The 22,968-nt window shown below is 36.7% G+C and overlaps 1 protein-coding gene and 1 pseudogene across 1 annotated transcript in view; one reads left to right on the top strand and one right to left on the bottom strand.

Annotated features, from left to right (window-relative positions):
* Positions 1-22,968, bottom strand: part of LOC126757482 (craniofacial development protein 2-like) — a 467,204-nt gene that overhangs the window by 48,334 nt on the left and 395,902 nt on the right. The window lies entirely within an intron of this gene.
* On the top strand, positions 22,730-22,932 carry LOC126751822 (small nucleolar RNA U3; annotated as a pseudogene).

The following is a 22,968-nucleotide window of genomic DNA, read 5'->3' as shown; positions in this document are numbered from 1 at the left end:
GTAAGGTTACTTTTTGATTTGTATTATTTGTGTATTCGCGGCTGCCCACAGAAATTTAGTCAATATTCTACAAAAATATGCTTGAGTGGTTTATGTCAATGATTTTGTTTTTACTATTTTAGAGAAATATTATTGTTTTCGTAAGTTAGTTTTCAATTATATTAAAAATTAAATTTATGGAATATCGAAAACCAAGGAAAGTAAATAAATAGACATGCCCAAGGAAGATTTGTGTAAGAACATTCTTTCTCTCAGATAGCTAGTTATGACTGTGTTCCCATTGTCATTCCAATGTGGTGTATTTTCTTTATCGTCGTGGTGTATTCACACTTTAATTGTAAATATCCGCAGCGCCATCTATGATTGTTCTACAGAACTTTAGCTGAAACAGCAACATTACGTATAAGCGCCACCTTACGGGAATAATTTACCTTTTTTGCTCTTCGTTAGAGGTCGCTGGCGTAAAAAAGGCGGAGTCTAAATTCCATGATGGCCGTTGGTAATCATTATTGCTGTGTGCGAGTGCTGCATTTTAATTCGCTGCAAAAGGGAACGATACTTATATGTTGAACGCTTATTAGTACATTCGGAAAACTTATTCAGTCTTAATCTTATATAATTTAGAGTTATTGCGTATTCGGTAAAAACTACTTGTACTTGTAAATATTTTCTGTCAATATTAGAGATGCATTGGAGAAGTGCAATTATACAAGGAGCAAATGAGAGATTTTTTTTTTTTAATTAATACTTACGGACTAACATGAAAATCGGCGGCATGCTTCCTTTTCCAAAATGCTCCAATTTAAGCACTATGTGTAGTTGAGAAGCGAAGAATTTTAAGAATGCGTTGAATAATTCCCTAATATTTTGTTTGAATTGATAGGATTTCCTTTTATGGACATTTTAGTATACAGCGATTTACTTTTTAGGCATATTTGTAATCTTTATTTTGTAGTTTGTAAACTTATCTATTAGTGTTAAAAATGTGTAGTTTTATAGCTAAGAGAGATTTTTAGAAGAACTTGATAAATAGTATTTTACTTAGGGGTTAAGTTTACTTGTTGTTTAACTTCTTTTAAGGGCTATTACAAAATTTTGCAATTCGTAATTACAAAGGACGTAAGCAATATTTCCAGAGAAACCTCCAAATGCCAAACCGTCGACCAGTTATAGTGTCAACCTAATAACGATGTTGATAACTAATTCATAATCTATAATTAAGCTACAAAACTGAAGTTTGATACAGACGATCGTTAGCGAGGGTAAAAAGTTTATATTTGAGTATTGAAAAATGAATTGAAAAACTAATCTAGCAGGAAATTGAAACTGAAATGTCAAGCTATAAAAATAATAAATACCCCGTTTTATGTGAACATAATTTGTTTGCAACCCTCATAAACCAAGAATAATGATTCATTTCGTTTCTTATTGATTGTAGTTGACTAATAATTTATTTTACACAAAGTTTTAAAAACAGCTGAAAATATTTGATCCTTTAATGTTTCTTTTTTCTTAGAATATTTTTAATTATAATTATTTTGAAAACAAATTTTTTTCTGAGATTAAGTTAGATAAGGTCGTAGGCTGATCCAAACACCGAAGGCTATGCAGGATCCCATTTCGACAGCTGTGAGCGCTGGTCTCTTGTGATTCTCAAAATTCCTAGATATAAATAACCAATATCTTTTTGATCGAAGAAATATTTGAGCCTACCACAAATCTGTTAAGGCGGCTAATAAGCCAGGTTCGTCGAAAGTGTCTTCATGTTTCAACTTTAGTCTGGCATTAGCTGGACAGTTGAGAAGAAAGTATGTGGATGATTCCATCTTTCCTTTCCATACATACTATTTGGGAATTTACTTCCTACAAGATATGTAACCTCACCGCAAGTGATTCTTTTAGACAGGGTCCAGTTAGAACGTCTACCTCTGCGCTAGGGTGAACCTTGCTATAAGCAAATACGTCAGAGGACCAGAAGGATCTTGCAGCCATATAAGTTTCGGATTTCGATCATGACTTCTCAAATTTATATCCATATATCCAACGCTAGAGGGCAAGTCGACAGCCATGTACCACTCGTTAAGGGTACCCGCTCTAGTAAGCTCGTCGGCTCTGCGGAAAGTCTTTGTTAGTGAGAACTGGCTCGTACTCGGTGACTTAAAAGATTTAAATGAGTTCAGAGTTAAAGTAAGTGCACATTCTTGAAGCTCTCCAAGGGGTGTCTCTTCTGTAGATTGTTCTCGTGGAAAGTGAGCCTCTACGAGTAGTTTTAACGACTCCTCACTGTTTAACGTCCAGTCACCAGTCACCAACCTTCAGTCCCTATTTCTTCAATACCCCAAAGCGGTAGGATTCTTAGTGAAAATTCACATAAACCTGGATGATTCAAGAAAGCGCTCTTGGTTTTTGCAGAAGGATCTCCAGGTTTTTACTAGTAAGTTGGGAGAGATACACTACATTATCGTAACAATTCCTCTAGGAGTGGAAGGTTCGGACAAACACGAGCGCGAAGGCGTAATGAAAGATCCACTTGGGACGTGTCCTTTAGTCTAGCCCCATTAAATACTACTCAAACCCTGGGTACTGATTTCTTATACAGAGAGGTTGATCATTCGTTGGCACTGCTGATAAGTGTATGAATTCTATTATATTCTATGCCCGCTTCTATTCTCTGTAGTTTTGTCGTCTTCACCACCGTTTAGCACGGGTATAGTCCACTTAGAGTGCTGGTATGCTCAGATTTCTACGACGGTTCCTCCTCAGCTGCTTTTTTTGCCGTTATCTACTTCCTCTCCATGAACCTAGCAGGGGCTACTCATCTTTAACTTAATTGAAGCTCTCTGATTCCATCACTGCTTGTTTAGAAGTTTTTGAACTTCCTTTGGCGGGGGATGATTTCGACACCTCAGGCAATGCCCCACCAGCTATTTTTAAGGTTGTTTTTGACCTACGTAACTTCACGCAAAGAGGGAGTCCTCTCAACCTACAGCAACCAGATAAACTTAATGATGTCGCTATCGGGTTTAACCCGCCAGTCTCTGTATACTCAGATGACGGAACATCTCGACCACCAGTACTCACCAAATCTAAAAATTCAGCCCTAAAGGCAGTCTTAGTCGAAATTGAGGTCACAAGTCTATTAAAAGTTTTTCATTCCACGAAGGTCGCAGGCCATTTAGGGGTACTTAGGAAGTATAGGGCGGTGGAAACTCACTCTATATCCCTCTCTGACATAAACCTTGTGGAAAATGTTGTCATCGTAGTTATGTTTAATTGAGCAAAGAGGTTACTGACCCAATCACTTTACTTTACTATTTTACTATTTACTAAAGCAAATGTAATTTACAAACTTTAGTGTGCAAAATTTAAATCGTGTAATCCAGGAAAGTTTTTTAGCTCAGATTGGCGGGTTTAATACTAAAATAGTTACACAAGCTTTGTGTAGCCCTGTTTACAGAAAAAAAGAAACTTTCATATAATTTGATCCTTGAAAATACATATTTATGGAATATTCATTTATTTATGGATGTCCATTTAATATCGATTAGTTGAATTACATAGATGAATTAAAATAATCACATTGAAAACTAATATTATACTTAGTGGGAGAAGAACGGAATGAGGTGCGAGTAGATTTAGCCCTAGTTTCTAATTTGCTATATAGGCATTGCTCTTATGAGTGGTGCGGACAATTTGCAACAACATTACTTAAATGTGCCTTTGGTATTGCACTTAACGTTGGTAAGAATAACTTCTCCGTCAAAATGTTTCTTTTATATGATATGGCTTTAGCGAATATAAAGGTACTATGGCTTACATTAAATATTATTTTATTAAAGTGAAAATATATTATTTACAAATAAAGACGAAAAAGTATTTGCCGGTATAAGTATTTGTTGTGTATACTCTTGTAGCAGCTTATTATCGATATTTTATTTTTTTGAAGTATTAAAATGATTCTTGTACGAATTTCGAACATTTGCTTATGCTTTGAAATATATATTTTTTGTTTAGACTTTTAACATAATTGAAATTTAAACATCTTTTAAGTTGAAATTACTGAACGCATTATGCTACATTTTACTAAAATCGGTTCAGTAATTTAGGAGTTTACTCCAGACAAATAGTTGCGTCAATTGCGATTTGCTACCAAACGGTCTCCTAGTTCAACTCGTCTCGTCATCCTGATCATTTATATATATATTTACATATATATGCATATATATACACTTTACATCTATTTCGATTAATTTTAGGTGTTACAAACAGCCGCTAAGTGAAGAAACTATTGTACTCTGTTCAACGTGTTGTTAGAGTATTCGTAAAAAGTACAAACGCCCTAATGAATTTCTACAGACATAATAGCTTTGTCAACAAGACAATTATTGGTAACCTCATAACATACATACATTTGTATATATATATATACGTAGGTTGCCTTTTATATTTCGGGATTAGAGAACCAAATAAATATGAATCATTGAAATCGCTTTATTGTTTTTTATAATATTCTTAATTAAGATTTATACCCTTATGCATGCGTTTGAAACAATTGTCGGAGCAATTTTACGACTCAGGTAGTGGTAACTCCAAGAGACGCTCATCTGAACGCATCAAAGCATTTCCTTCCTTTCCGGCTCATTTTGAAACACCCATACTACTTGTTTGCTGTTTACTTTCGGGCTCATATGTGTAAATCCACGATACATCATATAATTATGAATCGTAGCGTATGTAACAGAAAATTTAAATCACTTAATGTCTTTTCTAGTCATCAATGCCTCTAGCCTTTTTCTCCATGCATGTAGTATCTTAAAAATGCCGCCGATTTTAGAATCTATATTAGGTTAATTTTTGATAATCATCAAGTTATAAAAATGTTTCGTATTCTTGACTCCGTTGCAACTTAGGATTTACCTAACCACAAATGATAATGTATACAGCAGGAGAAATATAATATTTGTTGGATGTAGTTGAAATCTGGGAGGCATATAATTAATGATTGATAAATCAAAGGAATATTTTATGTCACTTTTTATTTGAAACTGATGACCACTTTAAATAAGTAGCGGTTTCGGTCTGAAGCGTATTTCAAGAAGGTAAATCTTACGTTTAAGCTTTATAAGTTTAATTTAGTTTAGATTAGGTTAATACACATGCACTAATATCTAAAAGAAATATAATAAAAAAATAAAAAAAAAAAATTATTATTTTTTTTATCACATGGAAAGCATTTTTCCAGTGTATACCGGAAGCTTAATCCCTTCAAAAATTTTCCATCCAATTCCTTTGCCAACGATTTTTTATTTTTAATATCATTTGTTTTCGGTATTATCTACACCGTAATGTACAAATGTACATACACGTTTAAATATCTGAGCCGGCATAGGGGTTATTATGTGTGAGGGGTTGATGTAACATTCATTCCTTCTGCTTTTCTGCTATCCATTATATAACATTCAAAACAGGAAATTAGAACAAAACAACATAAAAGAAAATCTCTGGATTTAGTGTTCTGCGTAATGCAGCTTTCTCTTTTTTATATTCTTCCTTTCATCCAATCACCGTTAAGTTACGATGTTGAATCGTAATAAAACCGACCGATTGCTACATCAACCACATGTATGTGTGGTCGCTTATATAGTGAAAGCTCCGATAAGGGGACGGCGATGTTCATTTTCTATTTGTTTACCATATATAGATATGTTCCTTTAAAAAAAATGGTTTCGTAAAAGATATCAAAACATACACCAATGTATACTTGAATATGTATACATATGTCGATATGATTATATATTTTATTTACTGATATGTATATGTTTTCTATCGAAGCAGGCGTCGCTCATTATGCTTATTATTTATATATTCTTTCAATTTATTTTGTTATTTCTTAACTAAAAAGTACAAGAACAGATCAACTATAGGACTTTTTGCATAAATCACGTCCATAGAGGCAAGCTAAATTTAATCTTTTTCACATATTTCGTGTGGTAAAATCTACTCATCGACTAAAACGTTTTCAAATGAGAAATACATTTTATTTAATTCATTCTAACTTTTAGACATAAGACCCGGAGTGACAAAACCTTTTCACGTATTTTATACGTAATGCAAATTCTTTACGAGTCATACATGTTTAATTAAAATTTCCATATTCTTTAAATAATCATAGTGAACTACAACATGGTAATCTAAGAAAATGATGAGTATCATCTTGAGTTTTGATATTTTTATATTTCTATAAATTTATTTTAAAATTGTAAAATAGAGAATCGTTTAAAAAAATAATATGTATTTAAATAGAGTAAAAGTTCAGAAGAATCTAAGAAGAAGTACTTTGTGAGTGAGTTTACTTCTACAAATTGTCAAAAGGATTTTTTATAAATTACTCAATAATAATGAAAGTTATTATAATGATGAAAAACAAGCAAGCTTGGCAAGTTTGGGCAGCACTTTCTCATTTCACCTAATACTAGTTCCAAAAAAATACGTTGTTATAATAATTTTAAAGATAAGGAATTGCTCGTAAATAATTATTAACTGTTAAGCTTCTTTCAGCACCGATAAAAGTTTCAAGATTTGAGAACTTCGAACTAACTGAAGGGAGTTTTCGACTAGCCTCAATTCTTTAGACCAGAAGTTTTAAGTACTCGTGATCATTACCCTCAGAATATGACGACAAGCCTCTAATGCGAGTTTTCTGAATCACTACTATCTTATTCGGTTCTCTCACCCTCAACTATTAACCATAAATTTGTATCGGATAGATATTCACTTATATTTCTCTCGTATTTCAATATTCTGTGTATTTTAGACGTTTTTGGCATTGCTTATTACTAGTTTTATAACTTATCTATATAATAATCAAAATACTGATTCCAAATGTACTTATGTGTGTCTGAAGATCAGCAAAAATAAAAAGGTTTTTCACTGTATACATAAGTCATGCATATCACTGAAAAAATTTATAAAATAATATAATAAAAGTATTTTAAACTGTTTACAATAATGTCAATAATGACAATTTGTAGAATCACCAAAATTTTGTGTAATTCTACAACTTGATATTTTCTTGACGTTTACTTTATATTGAAAATTTTTTCAACGGTCAAAATGACCGGTTGGTATATTTAAGTAAGTTGCATACGCAACTTGGGAATTGTATGGGAGGAATAAAAAATAAATATATGGTAAATCAATTCATTTATTTAGCAAGATATAAAAAGTAAGGATTCATAAAAAGTCTTCTGAAGAATTAATTCAATTTAACTTTTTATAAGAGCAAGTTTTGTAGTAGCCTTTCAGGAATTTCGCCTTAGAATATTATACTAAGTATTTTCCCAATTAGAGAGTGAAGGAAAATTAAGATGTTTTTATCGGAAAGTCCTAAGACAAAAAGTTAATTGTGAAAATGGTTTTGGTAACTAGGGTCCAATATCTCAAAGCCACATTCCAATAACGGAATATTGTAAAAAGAATTTAGGTAATACACGAATCTTTAAATTCTCTAGACCATGGTTGTTGAAGTATTTATTAAAAAACTTTCTAACGTAGGCTTATAATATACGAAGTAGCTTGAGTACACTTACACACGAAATATCGGTAATAAACAGAATCAAACCATGATGAATATTGATTGTGGAAAATCTGAAGAGAAATTAGTTGCATCTGAAATGGTATAATTTAATATCAAAATAAGTAAGAAAGGGTTAAGTTCGGGTGCTACCGAACATTTGTTTGTTAGAAAAACGGAGTATATGGGAGTTGTATTATAATCACACATGCTAAAAAAGTGTTACCTGGGTTTCATTAAGGTACCTCACATAAAATCACCAATCATATGGAGCAAAGTCAGCCGGATGTTCGAAAATCCTGGTAATAGTTATATGGGAGGTAGGTCAAGTTTTCACCCTATTGCATCTATTAAGCTCAAAGATATACTATTATGAGTGAAACATGTTCTGTAATTTTTATTGAGATAACACAAATATTCGCCGAAATATGCAGCTTCAAGTCACCAGGAAGTTCGAAATTCTTTATATTAGGTATATGGAGGCTGAGGGAAGTATTGACCTGTACCAACCCATTTTTGATACACTGTATTTCTATTATCAGGAAAAGATTCTCTTAGAACTTCAATTGTATATCTCACACATTGACCGATATTTTCGGTCGAAAGTCAACTATAGATACTGGGGTCCATATATTCGGTACATAGAGGTTGGAACAGTTTTTATTGGATTTGAACATTTTTTTGTCATAAGGTGGCATACTTTAAAGGAATTATTAGTGCACAATTTTAGCCTGCTTTATCAATTGTTTACTGATTTGTGCACTGGAGAGTGAAATAATCAAATAGAATTTAAAATTGTGTTATATGGGAAGTAGGCGTTGTTGTGTTTGATTTTGCCAATTTTCACACCTTGACATAGGAATATGATAGGAATGTTTTGTAATAAATTTAGGCGAAATTGGCAGGTCGCGTCCCAAAACATGTCTTTTCACCAAAAAGTGGGCGGTGCCACGCCCATCGTCTAATTTTCACACCGGCTCCCATAAAGCCATCTAATACTATCTCGTGGGTAAAATGTAATGCCTATCGCGTAAATAGTTATTGATTTATTGCGGTTTTAGCAGCTTCGAACATTGACTTTATATGGGGACTGAGCGGGGTTACCTTCCGATTTCAACCATTTTCACACTTCCGGTAGGAGTTCTTAAAATATTTGCGCTCGGCATTTTTACTTACTTCTTCACATACAAGGTGGTTTCCAAAGTAAACAGGACTTAAAAAAAAGAACAAATGGGTTTTTCCGCAAAATCAATTTATTTTAATCAAAATAGTCTCTTTCTGCTTCAATACAGCTTTTTGCACGGTCCAAATGCATGTCGAACGAGTGTTTTAGCTCGTTGGCAGGTATGGCCGACAGTATGCCGTTGCAAGCCTTTTGAGTGGTCTCTACGTCTGCAAAACGCTTTCCTTTCATGGGCATTTTTCCGAAAAGGAAGAAGTCACACGGTGCCACATCAGAGAATACGGGGAGTGGTTAATGGTTAAAAAGAGGTTTTTTGGGCAAATAATCGTCCTTCGAATGTTGGATTCTGAGCAATTTTTGGTCGTCAGTCAATTTGTGCGGAACAAACCGTGAACACACCTTTCGGAAGCCCAAATGCTCGGTCAAAATGCGATAAATCGATGTTTTGGAGATGTTCAATTCCATTTCCATTAATTTCAATAATGATTTCAGCTGGTTTTTGATGAATTCACGCACAGTTTGAATGGAATTTCCGATGATCACGGATTTTGATTGGCCCACATGTTGATTGTCATTTATGTTCTCACGACCACTTTCAAAACGTTGAAACCACCCGTGCACTCTGCTACGGGATAGGCAATTATCGCCATAAACTTGTTTCATCAATTGAAACGTTTCGGTAAAAATTTTACCAATTTTAAAACAAAATTTAATGTTGGCTCTTTGTTCGAAGCTCATTTTCGCACCGATAACACTAACATTCTGACACTTAAAACGCAATAACTTCACTTCCAATCAAAGAAATGTCGTGAAATTTGATAAAGATGGCAGATTCTTACGCACCAATCGACATAAAGATGGCGCCACCAGGGGGAGCTAGATTCAAAAAGTCCTGTTTACTTTGGAACGCTCCTAGTAAATCAAAAGGTAAACAGATAGATTTTTTTAATTTTTTTTCTATTTCTTATTAAAAAATTAACCGCAATTTCTTGAGCTAAAATCGCGCTTTTTACTTCCAAGTGCTGCAAAAAATAGAAAAAAACTCTTTCTGATTTCCTCGAGAAATACATCACCTTTAAAACGCATATCAATTTTTTTGTTTCAGATGATCTGGTAACGAGTTATAATGTTCACCGCTAAACCACTTTTTTTCAAGGCGCTTCTGAAGATTCACTGTCACAGGCTTATTTATTAATGTTTTTCATTGAAAAGTTTTTCTAGTATACTTCAAAAGTTGTACAATAATATGTCATTTAATTTAATAAAATTATATTATTCATGTCGCCGCAAAAAAAAAACACAAATATATCCCTTTTTTCTGCTTTTAAAACCGTAAAAATTATTTCATAAAATGGACGGCTTAATCACCAACTTCACAATCAACAATACAATGCAGAGACCCATAACACTTCTTATGTGCTTGGAAAACAATTAATTATAATTGCACTTTTTTAATAAATTATTAATGCTTTCAATGACTGTAGAATTAGAGACAACTAGTAAAAACTCAATATCATGACATTGGGTATTTGAGTTCATACGCTGATCCGTCATCAAACACATATTCATTCCATATTTCAATGCTTTCTATGCAAATGCTATTGTTTGGCTCTACTTCGGCAAACAGAGCTTGCATTCCCTGAATAGCTTCTTTATAGTAATGATCTGTTTGCAACAATTGTGCTAGTGGCTCTTCATCATCGCTGTCAGACCAGTCAGAGTCATAGTCAACCAACTTCGACCAAGAGCTCTTTATCTCTCTTTGTGGTACATCATCCCAAGCTTGTTTTAATAGTATTATTTCATTGAGGATTGAATGAGATTTCAAATGATTTTTTAATTCACCTTTTTCAGCAATTAATTGAGAAAAAACATACTTCTGTAGTTTAGCTTGGTTAACTTAACAGTTTTCTGATCCATTTTAAGTGTTAAAGTTGCTGTTACATTTGATGGAAAGAATAATGCAACTACATTTCCATCGTCACTTAGAAGTTTCTCATAGAGTAAATTCAGCCGGATATTCGAAAATCCTAATATTAGTTATATACGCGCTAGGCCAAGTTTTCGCTCAAATTTACATATTTAATGAGATAACTCATATATTGGCAGATACATATATGCGGTACAAAGTCAGCCCGAAGTTCGAAAATCTTTATATTAAGTATATGGGGGCTAAGTAAAGTATTGGTCCGATTCAACCCATTTTTGACAAACAGACATACCCAAGAGAAGGATTATCCCCTTTATTCAACTAAAAGTAAAATATAGGTATCGGGGTCCAAATATTCGGTATCCAGGGAATTGAACAGTTTTTATTGGATTTAAACAATTTTTAGTCATAAGTTGGCACACATATTAATTGCTTCTTGATTTATGCACTGTAAATGAACGAATCAAGTGGAATTTAAAATTGTGCTATATGGTAAGTAGGCATGGTTAAAGTCCGATTTCGTTCATTTTCACAATGTGACATACGACGTACTTCTTTTTCTTTACGGGCGTAGACACCGCTTTCGCGGTTATAGCCGAGTTAACAACAGCGCGCCAGTCGTTTCTTCTGTTCGCTACGTTGCGCCAATTGGAGATTCCAAGCGAAGCCAGGTCCTTCTCCACTTGGTCCTTCTAACGGAGTGGATTCCTCTGCACCACTTAGCAAAACGGGAATAATGAGTGACTTATAGAGTTTGGTTTATGTTTGTCGAGAGATGACTTTACTTCTCAATTGCCTACTCAGCCCAAAGTAGCACCTGCTGGCAAGAGTTATTCTGCGTTGGATTTTCAGGCTGACATTTTTGGTGGTTTACTGGTTCCAAGATAGACGAAATTATCTACAACTTCAAAGTTATGACGGTCAACAGTGACGTGAGAGCCAAGTCGCGAGTGCGACGACTGTTTGTTTGATGAGAGGAGGTATCTCGTCTTGTCCTCGTTCACTTCCAGACCCATTTGCTTCGCTTCCTTACACAGTTTGGAGAAAGCAGAACTAACGGCGCGGGTGCTGAGGACAATGGTATAAATATCATTGGCTTACACCAGTAACGGTACACTCTTATAGAAGATGGTACCTTCTCTAATTAGTTCTGCAGCTCGAAATATTTTCTCCAGAAGAAGTTTGAAGAATTCACACGAAAGGGAGTCGCCTTGCCTGAAATCCCGTTTGGTATGAAACGGCTCGAAAAGGTCCTTACCGATCCTGACCGACCTTTTGGTGTTTCTTAACGTCAGTTTACACAGCCTTATTAGTTTTGCGGGAATACCAAATTCAGAAATCGCGGCATACGGGCAGCTCCTTTTCGTGCTATCAAAAGCAGCTTTGAAATCGACGAAGAGGTGGTGTGTGTCGATTTTCTTTTCACGGGTCTTTTCCAAGATTTAGCGCGTGGTGAATATCTGATCAGTTCTTGATTTGCCAGGTCTAAAGCCACACTGATAAAGTGCAATCAGTTTGATGACGGTGGGCTTTAATCTTCACACCATACGCTCTGTAGAACCTTATACGTGATGTTGAGGAGACTTATCACACGGTACTTCGCGCTGATTGTGGGTTATCCCTTTTTGTGAATTGGGCAGAGAACACTTACATATATTATAATCGTTGAACATGCTTTCGTCCGACCATATTTAGCAAAGCAGCTTGTTTATGCTCCTTATCAGTTCTTTACCCCCACGTTTGAATAGCTCGGCTGGCAATCCATCGGCTCACGTCGCTTTGTTGTTCTTCAGACGGGTAATTGCTATTCGAACTTCTTCATGGTCGGGCAATGAAACGTCTGCTCCATCGTCAATGCTACGTACTAAATTTTGTCAAAATCGGTCTGTCGGGATTTAACCAAAAATTGGGCGGTGTTACGCCCATCGCCTAATTTTTACACCGCTCCATAAAGATCTCTCATACCATCTCGGTGGTAAAACCTAATGTAACTGGCGTATTTCTTTATTTATTTAACACGCTTTTAGTAGTTTTTAATACTACTGTTATATAGGAAGTGAGTGGCGTTATCCTTCTTTTAAAAGATTTGTACTCAGCAAATTTGGGTGTTGTTGCTTAAGTGGTTTCGGAGATATGTATGTACTTTAAACTTGTTAAACTTGAGGACGGGCCGACGCCCCCTTTTTCAAAAAAGTGATACTCTGTACCAAATTACAGCTTTATGTCTTAATTTAGTGCTTAGTTATGGCACTTTATATGTTTCCGGTTAATGGATATTTGTAGACGTGGCAGTGGTCCGATTACGCCCATCTAAGAACTCGAATTTTTTTTTACTAAGGAACTTGCATACCAAGTTTTCCTCTCCTTCCCCCGGCGGGTACTGCGTCGAATACTTTCAGAGCTGGAGTGTTTTCATCCATTCGGACAACATAACCTAGCCAGCGTAGCCGCTTGTTGTTATCGTCTAAGCCTCTGCACCATATAGCAGTACGGGAATTATGAGTGACTTATAGAGTTTGGTTTTTGTTCGTCGAGAAAGGACTTTACTTTTCAATTGCCTACTCAGCCCGAAGTAGCACCTGTTGGCAAGAGCAATCCTGCGTTGGATTTGCAGGTTGACATTGTTGGTAGTGTTAGTACTGGTTCCTAAATAAACGAAATTATCTAGTCGCGAGTGCGACGACTGTTTGTTTGATGACAGGAGATATTTCGTCTTGCCCTCGTGCACTGCCAGACCCATTTTCTGTGCTTCCTTGTCCAGCCTGTAGAAAGCAGAACTAACGGCGTGGGTGTTGAGGCCGATGATATCAATATCATGCGCTCCTTTATATGGCCACTGTAGTAAATGTCACAAGGACCTACTCGTCTCTGTCCTTGTCCCGTCCATGGCATTTCTTGGACGGCGGTGATGTCAGCCTTTCTTTTCTCGAGGACATCAACCAGCTGGGCAGCGGCACCTTCCCAATTAAGGGTCCGGACATTCCAGATGCATGCCCTGATATCATAGTCCTTATTTCGTTTGCCATGGTCGTCATCAAAAGGGGGGTTTCTTTTCCGAGGTTTGTTGCTCCTTTTCATTGGGGGTGTTTTTTTACGTAGCGGATCCCAAACCCAGCGCACAACCCTATGTAGGGGATGTTTCGCCTTCTCACTTTAGCTCGCCTTCGAACGGATGTTCTTAGGCTACCCAGAGGATACTTGGGCAAAGACCGGAAGTTGTGAGCTGCTTGAGCCATGTGTAAAAGAATCGTTTCTGGCCACTCCCAAGTGAATGGCGATCAGAGAACTTTTCTCACTTGCGTGAACTTCTACACATGACTCCATCCTCCAATCACTTTAATAATTTATATATATATATAACCCTATATCTCTCTCTTTTAGTTTTAGGTGATACGTACAACAAAACTATAATACTCTGTATGCTAATCAATCATGAAAATTTCGAGATGTCCTCCAAGCCTTTTTTGAAAAATTATAATGAAGTAAATTACTAAATCCTTGAAAACCCCTTTTTTCATTTTATAATCACCAATGGAAACAATTTTTTGATCCATGAATGTTTGCACAGAGTAAGATTGAAATTCGTTCCTTTTGGATTTTATATTCAGGGGCAGTTTTTTCGTAAGTAGAGACGTGTGTTTGATCAAATAAACAACTATAAATTAATCCGCCTTCATCTACACTATATATTTGTGAGTCCATTAATCCCATCTCATCCACTTTTAACATCACTAGAAAAAGTTTCGCTGCAAATAATTAAGAAGCAAATCCTACAGAGTCGTTTTCTTCAGGCATTTCCATATACAGTTCAAAAATGGAAGAAATCGGATAATAACCTCGCCCACCTCCCATACAAAGGTTATGTTGAAAATCACTAAAAGTGCGTTAACCGACTAGCAAAAAACGTCAGAAACACTAAATTTTACGGAACAAATGGCAGAAGGAAGCTGCACCCAGGCTTTTTTTAAATTGAAAATGGGAGTGGCGTCGCCCACTTATGGACCAAAAACCATATCTCGGGAACTACTCGACCGATTTCAATGAAATTCGGTATGTAATATTTTCTTAACACCCTGATGATATGTACAAAATATGGGTGAAATCGGTTCACAACCACGCCTTCTTCCAATATAACACTATTTTGAATTCCATCTGATGCCTTCTCTGTATAATATATACATTAGGAACCAATGATGATAGCGGAATGAAACTTTACACAAATACGGTATTTGAAAAGTATGTAAATGACTAATAATGAAATCTCGATTATCACTTTATAGTGCGAGAGTATAAAATGTTCGGTGACACCCGAACTTAGCCCTTCCTTACTTGTTGTCTTTAAATATGTTTAAGGCTAACCGTTCTCTTGAACACCTTTGTCCAGCTTTTTCAAGATTTGGACTTTGGCTTCCAATAACAAAGTATTTTTCTTACGTTTATTTGGCATATCAATGATATAGTTTTGTATTTAAACAGATCGATTACCGAATAACATAAATAAATTGGGGATTCCCTTTCACAAATTCGAATTATCGATTTAAAATACAGAGCGTTGAATGCATTTCAAACTTTAGTTGTAATTGGTGAACGTAGACTGTATTACACTTTCTGGGCCAAAAGTCAAGCTCAGTATTTTTTTTTTATTTTTTAACGCTAAATAACATTTTTATAATGTTATTAATTTTATTAAACATCGAAGAAAATATATGTAGATCAATATAAAAGTTATGGTCATCCTGAATGGTGAAAATCGCTATATTGAATATTTTGCAGCTTAGGGAAGGTCTGTGCTGATAAGTATACTCGAAAACATGTTTCTTCAAATAACTCAATTATGTCCACTTGAAAATCATTTTATGTAGTATTTGTATTATTTTTCTCATTTCCGACATTAAAGTATGGTATTTGCAAGATTATAAGTTCACTTAATTTTCATAAGATATTTTACTTAATGAAGCTCTATGAATTTATTTATGAGAAGTAAGTGTGGTTGCAGTCCATTTTCAAACTCTAATATAATAAAGAAAGGTTATATAAAAATGTCAAAAATTAATATGTGTAAGAATATCAGAATGTGATGCTACAATAATTTTCAGTTTTGTACCTTAATTCGTAACTTAGTTATAGCACTTTATAGCTTTTAGATGCGATGTTTTGATTCATCTATAATGCCAACTTCCGCCAAGTATTAATTTTATTTATTATACATATGTATGTATATAACCCTCTATTTATCTCGTTTAGTTTTAGGTGTAACAAACAATCGTTAGGTACACAAAACTATTAAACTCTCAGAAACATGTTGCTGGAATATAATATTGTAAATTCTTTTGAATCATAGATTTCGGGATATTCTATCTGAATGAATGGAGCTCTGATTTTTAAAATATTTCAACCACTCCCATTATTTAGATTTACCAATTAATAGTTTTTTTCTCCTAATTCGTTATGGACAGCGTATGCTCTGGATGAGGTTAGTGTTGTAATGTGTCAATGAAATTATAAATGTATGGGTCTTTAATTGAATCTAGCCTTAAGTTTTGACACACATACATATATAAGTATGTATGTATGTTTGGTGTATACATGTACGTACTTCGTTATCTCTATATTTTCATAGTGATACTTGTCTTCTACTATCAGGGATGTTAATTTCACTGCTTTCATGGAGATATATGTAGGTATATAATGGAGTCAGATGATGTCAAAGGATATAAACCACATCAATTGGAAGCATATTGTGAAGTAAAGTAACTGTTTCAAAATAAGATTGGTGTGCCGATTTCGAGATAAAATTTCAGAATAATGCGAAATAGTGTACTTATCAGATATCTCGGTTTGTTACCACATAATATAAGTTATGAAGTGTTATCATTAGATTTAAAGCACTAAGAAAATTAGGCCGACTATTTATATGTATATTGGAAGGGGCCATCCATAAATTACGTCACACGAATTTAAGGACTTTTTAACCCCCCTCCACAACCAAGTCGTGACGTCACACATTTTTCAATTTTATGGATTTTTCAAAACATAAAAAACAGGTTATTCTATTTATTCTTATATTTATTGAATAATCTTTAATAAAATCAACATTTAGTTAAATATTAAAGTACAGAGACAACAAATAACTAGTCAAGAAATAATAGATACTTAATTATGCTAATTAAAAATTCAAAACTTAATCATTAAAAATACAAAACTTAATCATCTTGTGTCCATGGACTTTTGACCCACTCCTTTATAGTATCATTTATTACTGGTAAATCAGGCACTTTATTTTCGTTCTGAATTTGGATATCAGGAACATCTTTCGTATCAACATCGTATTCTTCCATACATAAAGCATTGTCATCATTCATTAAACAGAGAATCTCTCGGGCACGTCTAGCCGCAATTCTTTGAGGACGAATTTTCGCGATAGGTAACAGCTCTTTTTTTTATGTGATTGTTTGTGGTAATTGGTGGCTTTATATGAAGAAAAATATAGGCCACATATGCTACACGATCTTTTAAATAAGTATGACTCGACACTAGGGCAATAACTATCATATGGAACTTGTTTCAGATGGGATGATGCTTGGAGATTTAATAATATCTGTAGTAATAATGGAGCAAACTTAGCGTCATTGTCGTCACTCCCTGTGTCTCCATAACCTTCTGATGTCTGTTTAATTAATACAGGTGGTGGTAAAAATCCGTCTTTTAACAATTTCCACAGACTAGAACGTCTTACACCGCAACATGCAATAGTTTCTCATTTAATTATTTGTAAAAAATATTGTGACTCACGTACATACATGATTAGCATATCAAGTAGCAATATTTTTCAACATCATAGCATGTTCAATATCCAGTCCAGTAACAGAAATCAGACAAGCAGACGAAACAACAACAAGTAGCCGAGCGTGATCGGCGTGGTACAGAGCAGCCAGTCGTCTAGCACCCAGGAGCGCAGCAGAGCGGGAAACGGTATTGCCCTAACGGACCACACTGAACCGTTACCCTGACAGCACTTTCCTCGGGCGACGACATTACAACGCGGGAGACAATTTTGTAACTTTAATTAAAATTATAATATAAAATAAAATAAAGTACGATTCGCAGAAAGGCCCCAATGTTTACAAATTTATTGTAACGAACCCTGGACACGGCGAGTATACCTCAGCAAGTTATACTTGTAAGAAGCAGGGACAGTAAAAAGCTTCGTTACAACTTAAGTATTAAAAAACAAAGATTGTGTTTATAAATGTTTAATATTTTTTTGTTTACCTATAAATTTCACGTTTGTACATCACAAATTTTGAAATGTGATGTCACAAAGCTTTTGACCCCCGCCTTCCCCTTGTCACACAATGTCACTTCGGAATGATACTCTCCCCCCCTTCAAGGTGTGACGTAATTTATGGATGGCCCCAAATATTTTTATTTTCAGCGACTGTCCGAACACAATTTACATTTAACCAAAGCGGTAAAACAATTTGGAATAGAAGCGTTATAAGATTGACAGGCTTAGTAATTGAGATTAATTCAACACATACATTAATTGCTTTATAAATGTAAACAGAGAAATTTGAGCCATACGTATGTATAATGCACAAAAATAGATGAAGCAGATACCATGTTGCTGGAAATAAATAAAAAGGGATTCGTATTACTATGAGTACAATGTTAGCCATAAAATGAAAAGCGTTTATAAAGTATTTACATAAAATAAACAAACTAAATTTGAAGTTGTTGTGTTTCTGCGTTATCATATCGGAAATTGTTCCAAATCTGCTTTAATTCACAGAATTTGTGAATATTTTATGTGTAACTTGAGTTCAAAAATGTTTATATTCTCGCAAATGTTGAACGGAGTACTCGTATAATATTTTTTTCATCTAACGCTTGCTAGTAACACTGAGATAGTCCGGGTGTTACCGAGCATTACCATACTCTAATTATTTGTCTTTTGAATTAAAGGGGGTGTGTTAAATTGTGTAATAGTAAGAATTTAACATTTTGTTTCGGTTAGACGAAATTTATTGCATAAGTACGTTTGAAATATGCCTATTTTAATAAAATCAATTTCAACAAGTAAAGAAAGGCAATGTTCGAGTGCAACCGGATGTCGAAATGACATACATTGGATAGGGTCTAGGCCAAGTTTTTGCACAAATTTATCTATTTTAGGCGCACAGATACACTGTTATGAGTAAAACACATGGATAAGTCACATATTGGCCGATATATGAGCTACAGCCACCCTGAAGCTCGCAAGTCTTTATATTAAGTATATAGGAGCTCAGGGAAGTATTGGTCCGATTCAACCCATTTTTGACTTATAGACATACCACAAGAACACCCGTTCGAAGGCGAGCTAAAGTGAAAAGGCAAAACATCCCCTAAATAGGGTTGCGCGCTGGGTCAATGAAAAATTACCAACAGCCTCGGAATAGAAACCCTCCTTTTGATGACGACCATGGCAAACGAAATAAGGACTACGATATTAGAGCATGTACCTGTAATGCCCGGTCCCTTAATTGGGAAGGTGCAGCTGCCCTGACATCACCGCCGTCTAAGAAATGTGATGGTCGGGACAAGGATAGAGACGAGTAGGTCCTTGTGGCATTTACTACAGTGGCCAAACAAAGGAGCGCAAGTTTGGTGTGGGATTCGTGGTGGGAGAGAGACTCCGTCGCCGAGTACTATCATTCACTCCGGTGAATGAACGTCTAGCCACAATCCGCATCAAAGCGAGGTTCTTCAACATATCAGCTTTGCGCTGATTTGCGCCCACGCCCCGACGGAAGAGAAGGACGATGTGACCAAAGATGCCTTCTATGAGCGCTTGGAGTGCGCCTATGAGAGCTGCCCCCGCCACGATGTCAAAATCGTGCTTGGCGACTTTAACGCCAGGGTGGTCAAAGAAGGTATCTTTGGCACTACGGTCGGTAAATTCAGCCTCCACGACGAAAAATCCCGAAATGGGTTGAGGCTGATCGACTTTGCCGGGGCCCGAAATATGGTTATCTGTGGTACTAGATTCCAGCACAAGAAAATTCATCAGCCAACAACCTGGCTGTCTCCGGATGGAAAACCCAACAACCAGATCGATCATGTTGTGATAAACAAAAGACACGTGTCCAGTATTCTAGACGTGCGTACGCTCCCAGGTCCTAACATCGACTCGGACCACTATCTTGTTGCAACCAAGATTCGCACCCGCCTCTGTGCAGCAAAAAGCGCACATCAACAAACACAAGGAAGGCTCGGCGTCGAGAAGCTGCAATCACAGCAGACAGCCAAACGATTTTCTACTCGGCTTCCACTCCTGCTCTCTGAGAGCACTCGCCAACAACTCGGAATAAGGGAACTGTGGGACGTCATTTCAAACTCCTTACGTAAGGTAAGACGAGGAGTGCCGTGTCGCAGCGGAGAGAAAACAGACTGCCCCCCTCGCAACGTTACGATCGACTACAATACGTGCGGGATGAGATAGATACCGAGAGTTGAAGAGGGAAGCGAGACGCATTTGCAGACAGAAAAAGAAAGAGGCCGAAATGCGTGAGTACGAAGAGCTTGATAAGCTGGCTAACAGGGGTAATGCTCGAAAATTCTACGAAAAAATGCGGCGGCTTACACAAGGTTTCAAGACCGGAGCACACTTTTGTAGAACCCCCAATGGTGATCTAGTCACCGATGCCCAGAGCATATTTAAATTATGGAGGGAACACTTCTCCAGCCTTGCTGAATGGCAGTGAACGTACAACGCCAGGAGAAGGCGAATCGATTCCCCAATCGATGACGATGGAGCAGGCGTTCCATTGCCCGACCATGAAGAAGTTCGAATAGCAATTACCCGCCTGAAGAATAACAAAGCGGCCGGGGCCGATGGATTCAAACACGGCGGTGCAGAACTGATAAGGAGCATGCATCAACTTCTTTGTAAAATATGGTCGGATGAAAGCATGCCCAACGATTGGAATTTAAGTGTGCTCTGCCCATTCCATAAAAAGGGAGACCCCACAATCTGCGCCAACTACCGTGGGATTAGCCTCCTCAACATCGCGTATAAAGTTCTATCGAGCGTATTGTGTGAAAGATTAAAGCCCACCGTCAACAAACTGATTGGACCTTATCAGGGTGGCTTTAGACCTGGCAAATCAACAGCCGACCAGACACACACCTCCTCTTCGTCGATTTGAGTGCTGCTTTCGATAGCACGAAAAGGAGCTGCCTTTATGCCGCGATGTCTGAGTTTGGTATCCCCGCAAAACTAATAAGGCTGTGTAAACTGACGTTGAGCAACAGCAAAAGCTCCGTCAGGATCGGGAAGGACCTCTCCGAGCCGTTCGATACCAAACGAGGTTTCAGACAAGGCGACTCCCTATCGTGCGACTTCTTCAATCTGCTGCTGGAGAAAATAGTTCGAGCTGCAGACCTTAATATAGCAGGCACAATATTTTATAAGAGTGTATAGCTGCTGGCGTATGTTAGTTCTGCTTTCTCCAGACTGGACAAGGAAGCACAGAAAATGGGTCTGGCAGTGAACGAGGGCAAGACGAAATATCTTCTGTAATCAAACAAACAGTCGTCGCACTCGCGACTTGGCTCTCACGTCACTGTTGACAGTCACAACTTTGAAGTTGTAGATAGTTTCGTATATTTGGGAGCCAGCATAAACACCACCAACAATGTCAGCCTAGAAATCCAACGCAGGATAATTCTTGCCAACAGGTGCTACTTCGGACTGAGTATGCAATTGAAAAGTAAAGTCCTCTCTCGACGAACAAAAGCCAAACTCTATAAGTCGCTCATAATTCCCGTCCTGCTATATGGTGCAGAGGCTTGGACGATGACATCAACTAATGAGTCGACGTTGAGAGTTTTCGAGAGAAAAGTTTTGTGAAAGATTTATGGTCCTTTGCGCATTGGCCACGGCGAATATCGCATTCGATGGAACGATGAGCTGTACGAGATATACGACGAAATTGGCATAGTTCAGCGAATTAAAAGACAGCGGCTACGCTGGCTAGGTCATGTTGTCCGGATGGATGAAAACACTCCAGCTCTGAAAGTATTCGACGCAGTATCCGCCGGGGGAAGCAGAGGAAGAGGAAGACCTCCACTCCGTTAGAAGGACCAAGTGGAGAAGAACCTGGCTTCGCGTGGAATATCCAATTGGCGCCACGTAGCGAAAAGAAGGAACGACTGGCGCGCTGTTGTTAACTCGGCTATAATCGCGTAAGCGGTGTCTTCGCCAGTAAAGAAGAAGAATATTATAATGTAAGAATAATGCCACGTACTAAATTTTGTCAAAATCAGTATGTCGGGTACCGAGATATGGGATTTCACCAAAAAGTGGGCGATTTTTGCCCCTTGCTGCTGCGATCCTCTGTATCAAATTTCAGCCTTATACAAGGTCTGTCGCAAAAGAAACAGGACTGTTAAAAAAACAACACAAAATTAATATTTTTCAAGAGCTAAATTTTTGAAGTTATACTTCTTATACGAGTTCGGAAAAGGTTGCGATAGATTCAGGTTGCGCAACCTTGCTCAATATGAATCTACGCAACCTTGTCTGCGAAGATGTTCGAGCAGCAAGCGAAGCGGTGACAATCGGCGATCGTTTGTTCGTTTCTTTCGGCACAGCTCGGCTTTTCTACCAACAACACAATGTTGCCATGCTTATGCTGTTGTTGTTTTTGTAGAACAATGTTTCAATTTTTGGTTGGTGACATATTCAATTAAAAATAAATTCTGTTGGGATTCGAACCTACGTGCTCGTCGTAACTTTTCAAGCGCTTACCACCAAGACCACTATTGACACTTGTATTGCGTTGTCCTAATTATGGTTTGGTTATGCATGACAGAAATATACAATGGATCACCGATTGTTACCTTTTTCCTTGCTGCTGCTGCGCATATGTATGTTTGTATGCTTGTGTGTTATTGAAGTTATGCTTCTTTTTCTTTCGTTTGTCTTTCATTTCTGCGAATTCTCAACTATTTTGCGTATATTTTGGTTGAAATACTCTGCGTTGGCCGTTGAAAAATTAAGGCTATACTTTACAGGATCATTTCTGTAGTTAGCCTTCATTTAAATTTTTTGGAAATCGACCCGCGATGACGAGGTATATCGTTTTATCTGACAGCGTGAGGTTTATGAACTTCATTTCTAATATTGTGTTGTGGCATATTAGAAATGATGTTTCTTCGAAAATCGCTCGCTTACAACGGATAAAACGACTTCTGAGCGGTGATTTTAATGAATAAAATCCAACGTTTTACGCAAAA

This window comes from Bactrocera neohumeralis, chromosome 2 (assembly GCF_024586455.1).
Source record: "Bactrocera neohumeralis isolate Rockhampton chromosome 2, APGP_CSIRO_Bneo_wtdbg2-racon-allhic-juicebox.fasta_v2, whole genome shotgun sequence".
In the NCBI taxonomy this organism is placed as follows: Eukaryota; Metazoa; Arthropoda; class Insecta; order Diptera; family Tephritidae; genus Bactrocera; species Bactrocera neohumeralis.
The sequence above is the reverse complement of the archived record's forward strand: the minus strand, read 5'-3'. Positions and strand labels throughout refer to the sequence as shown.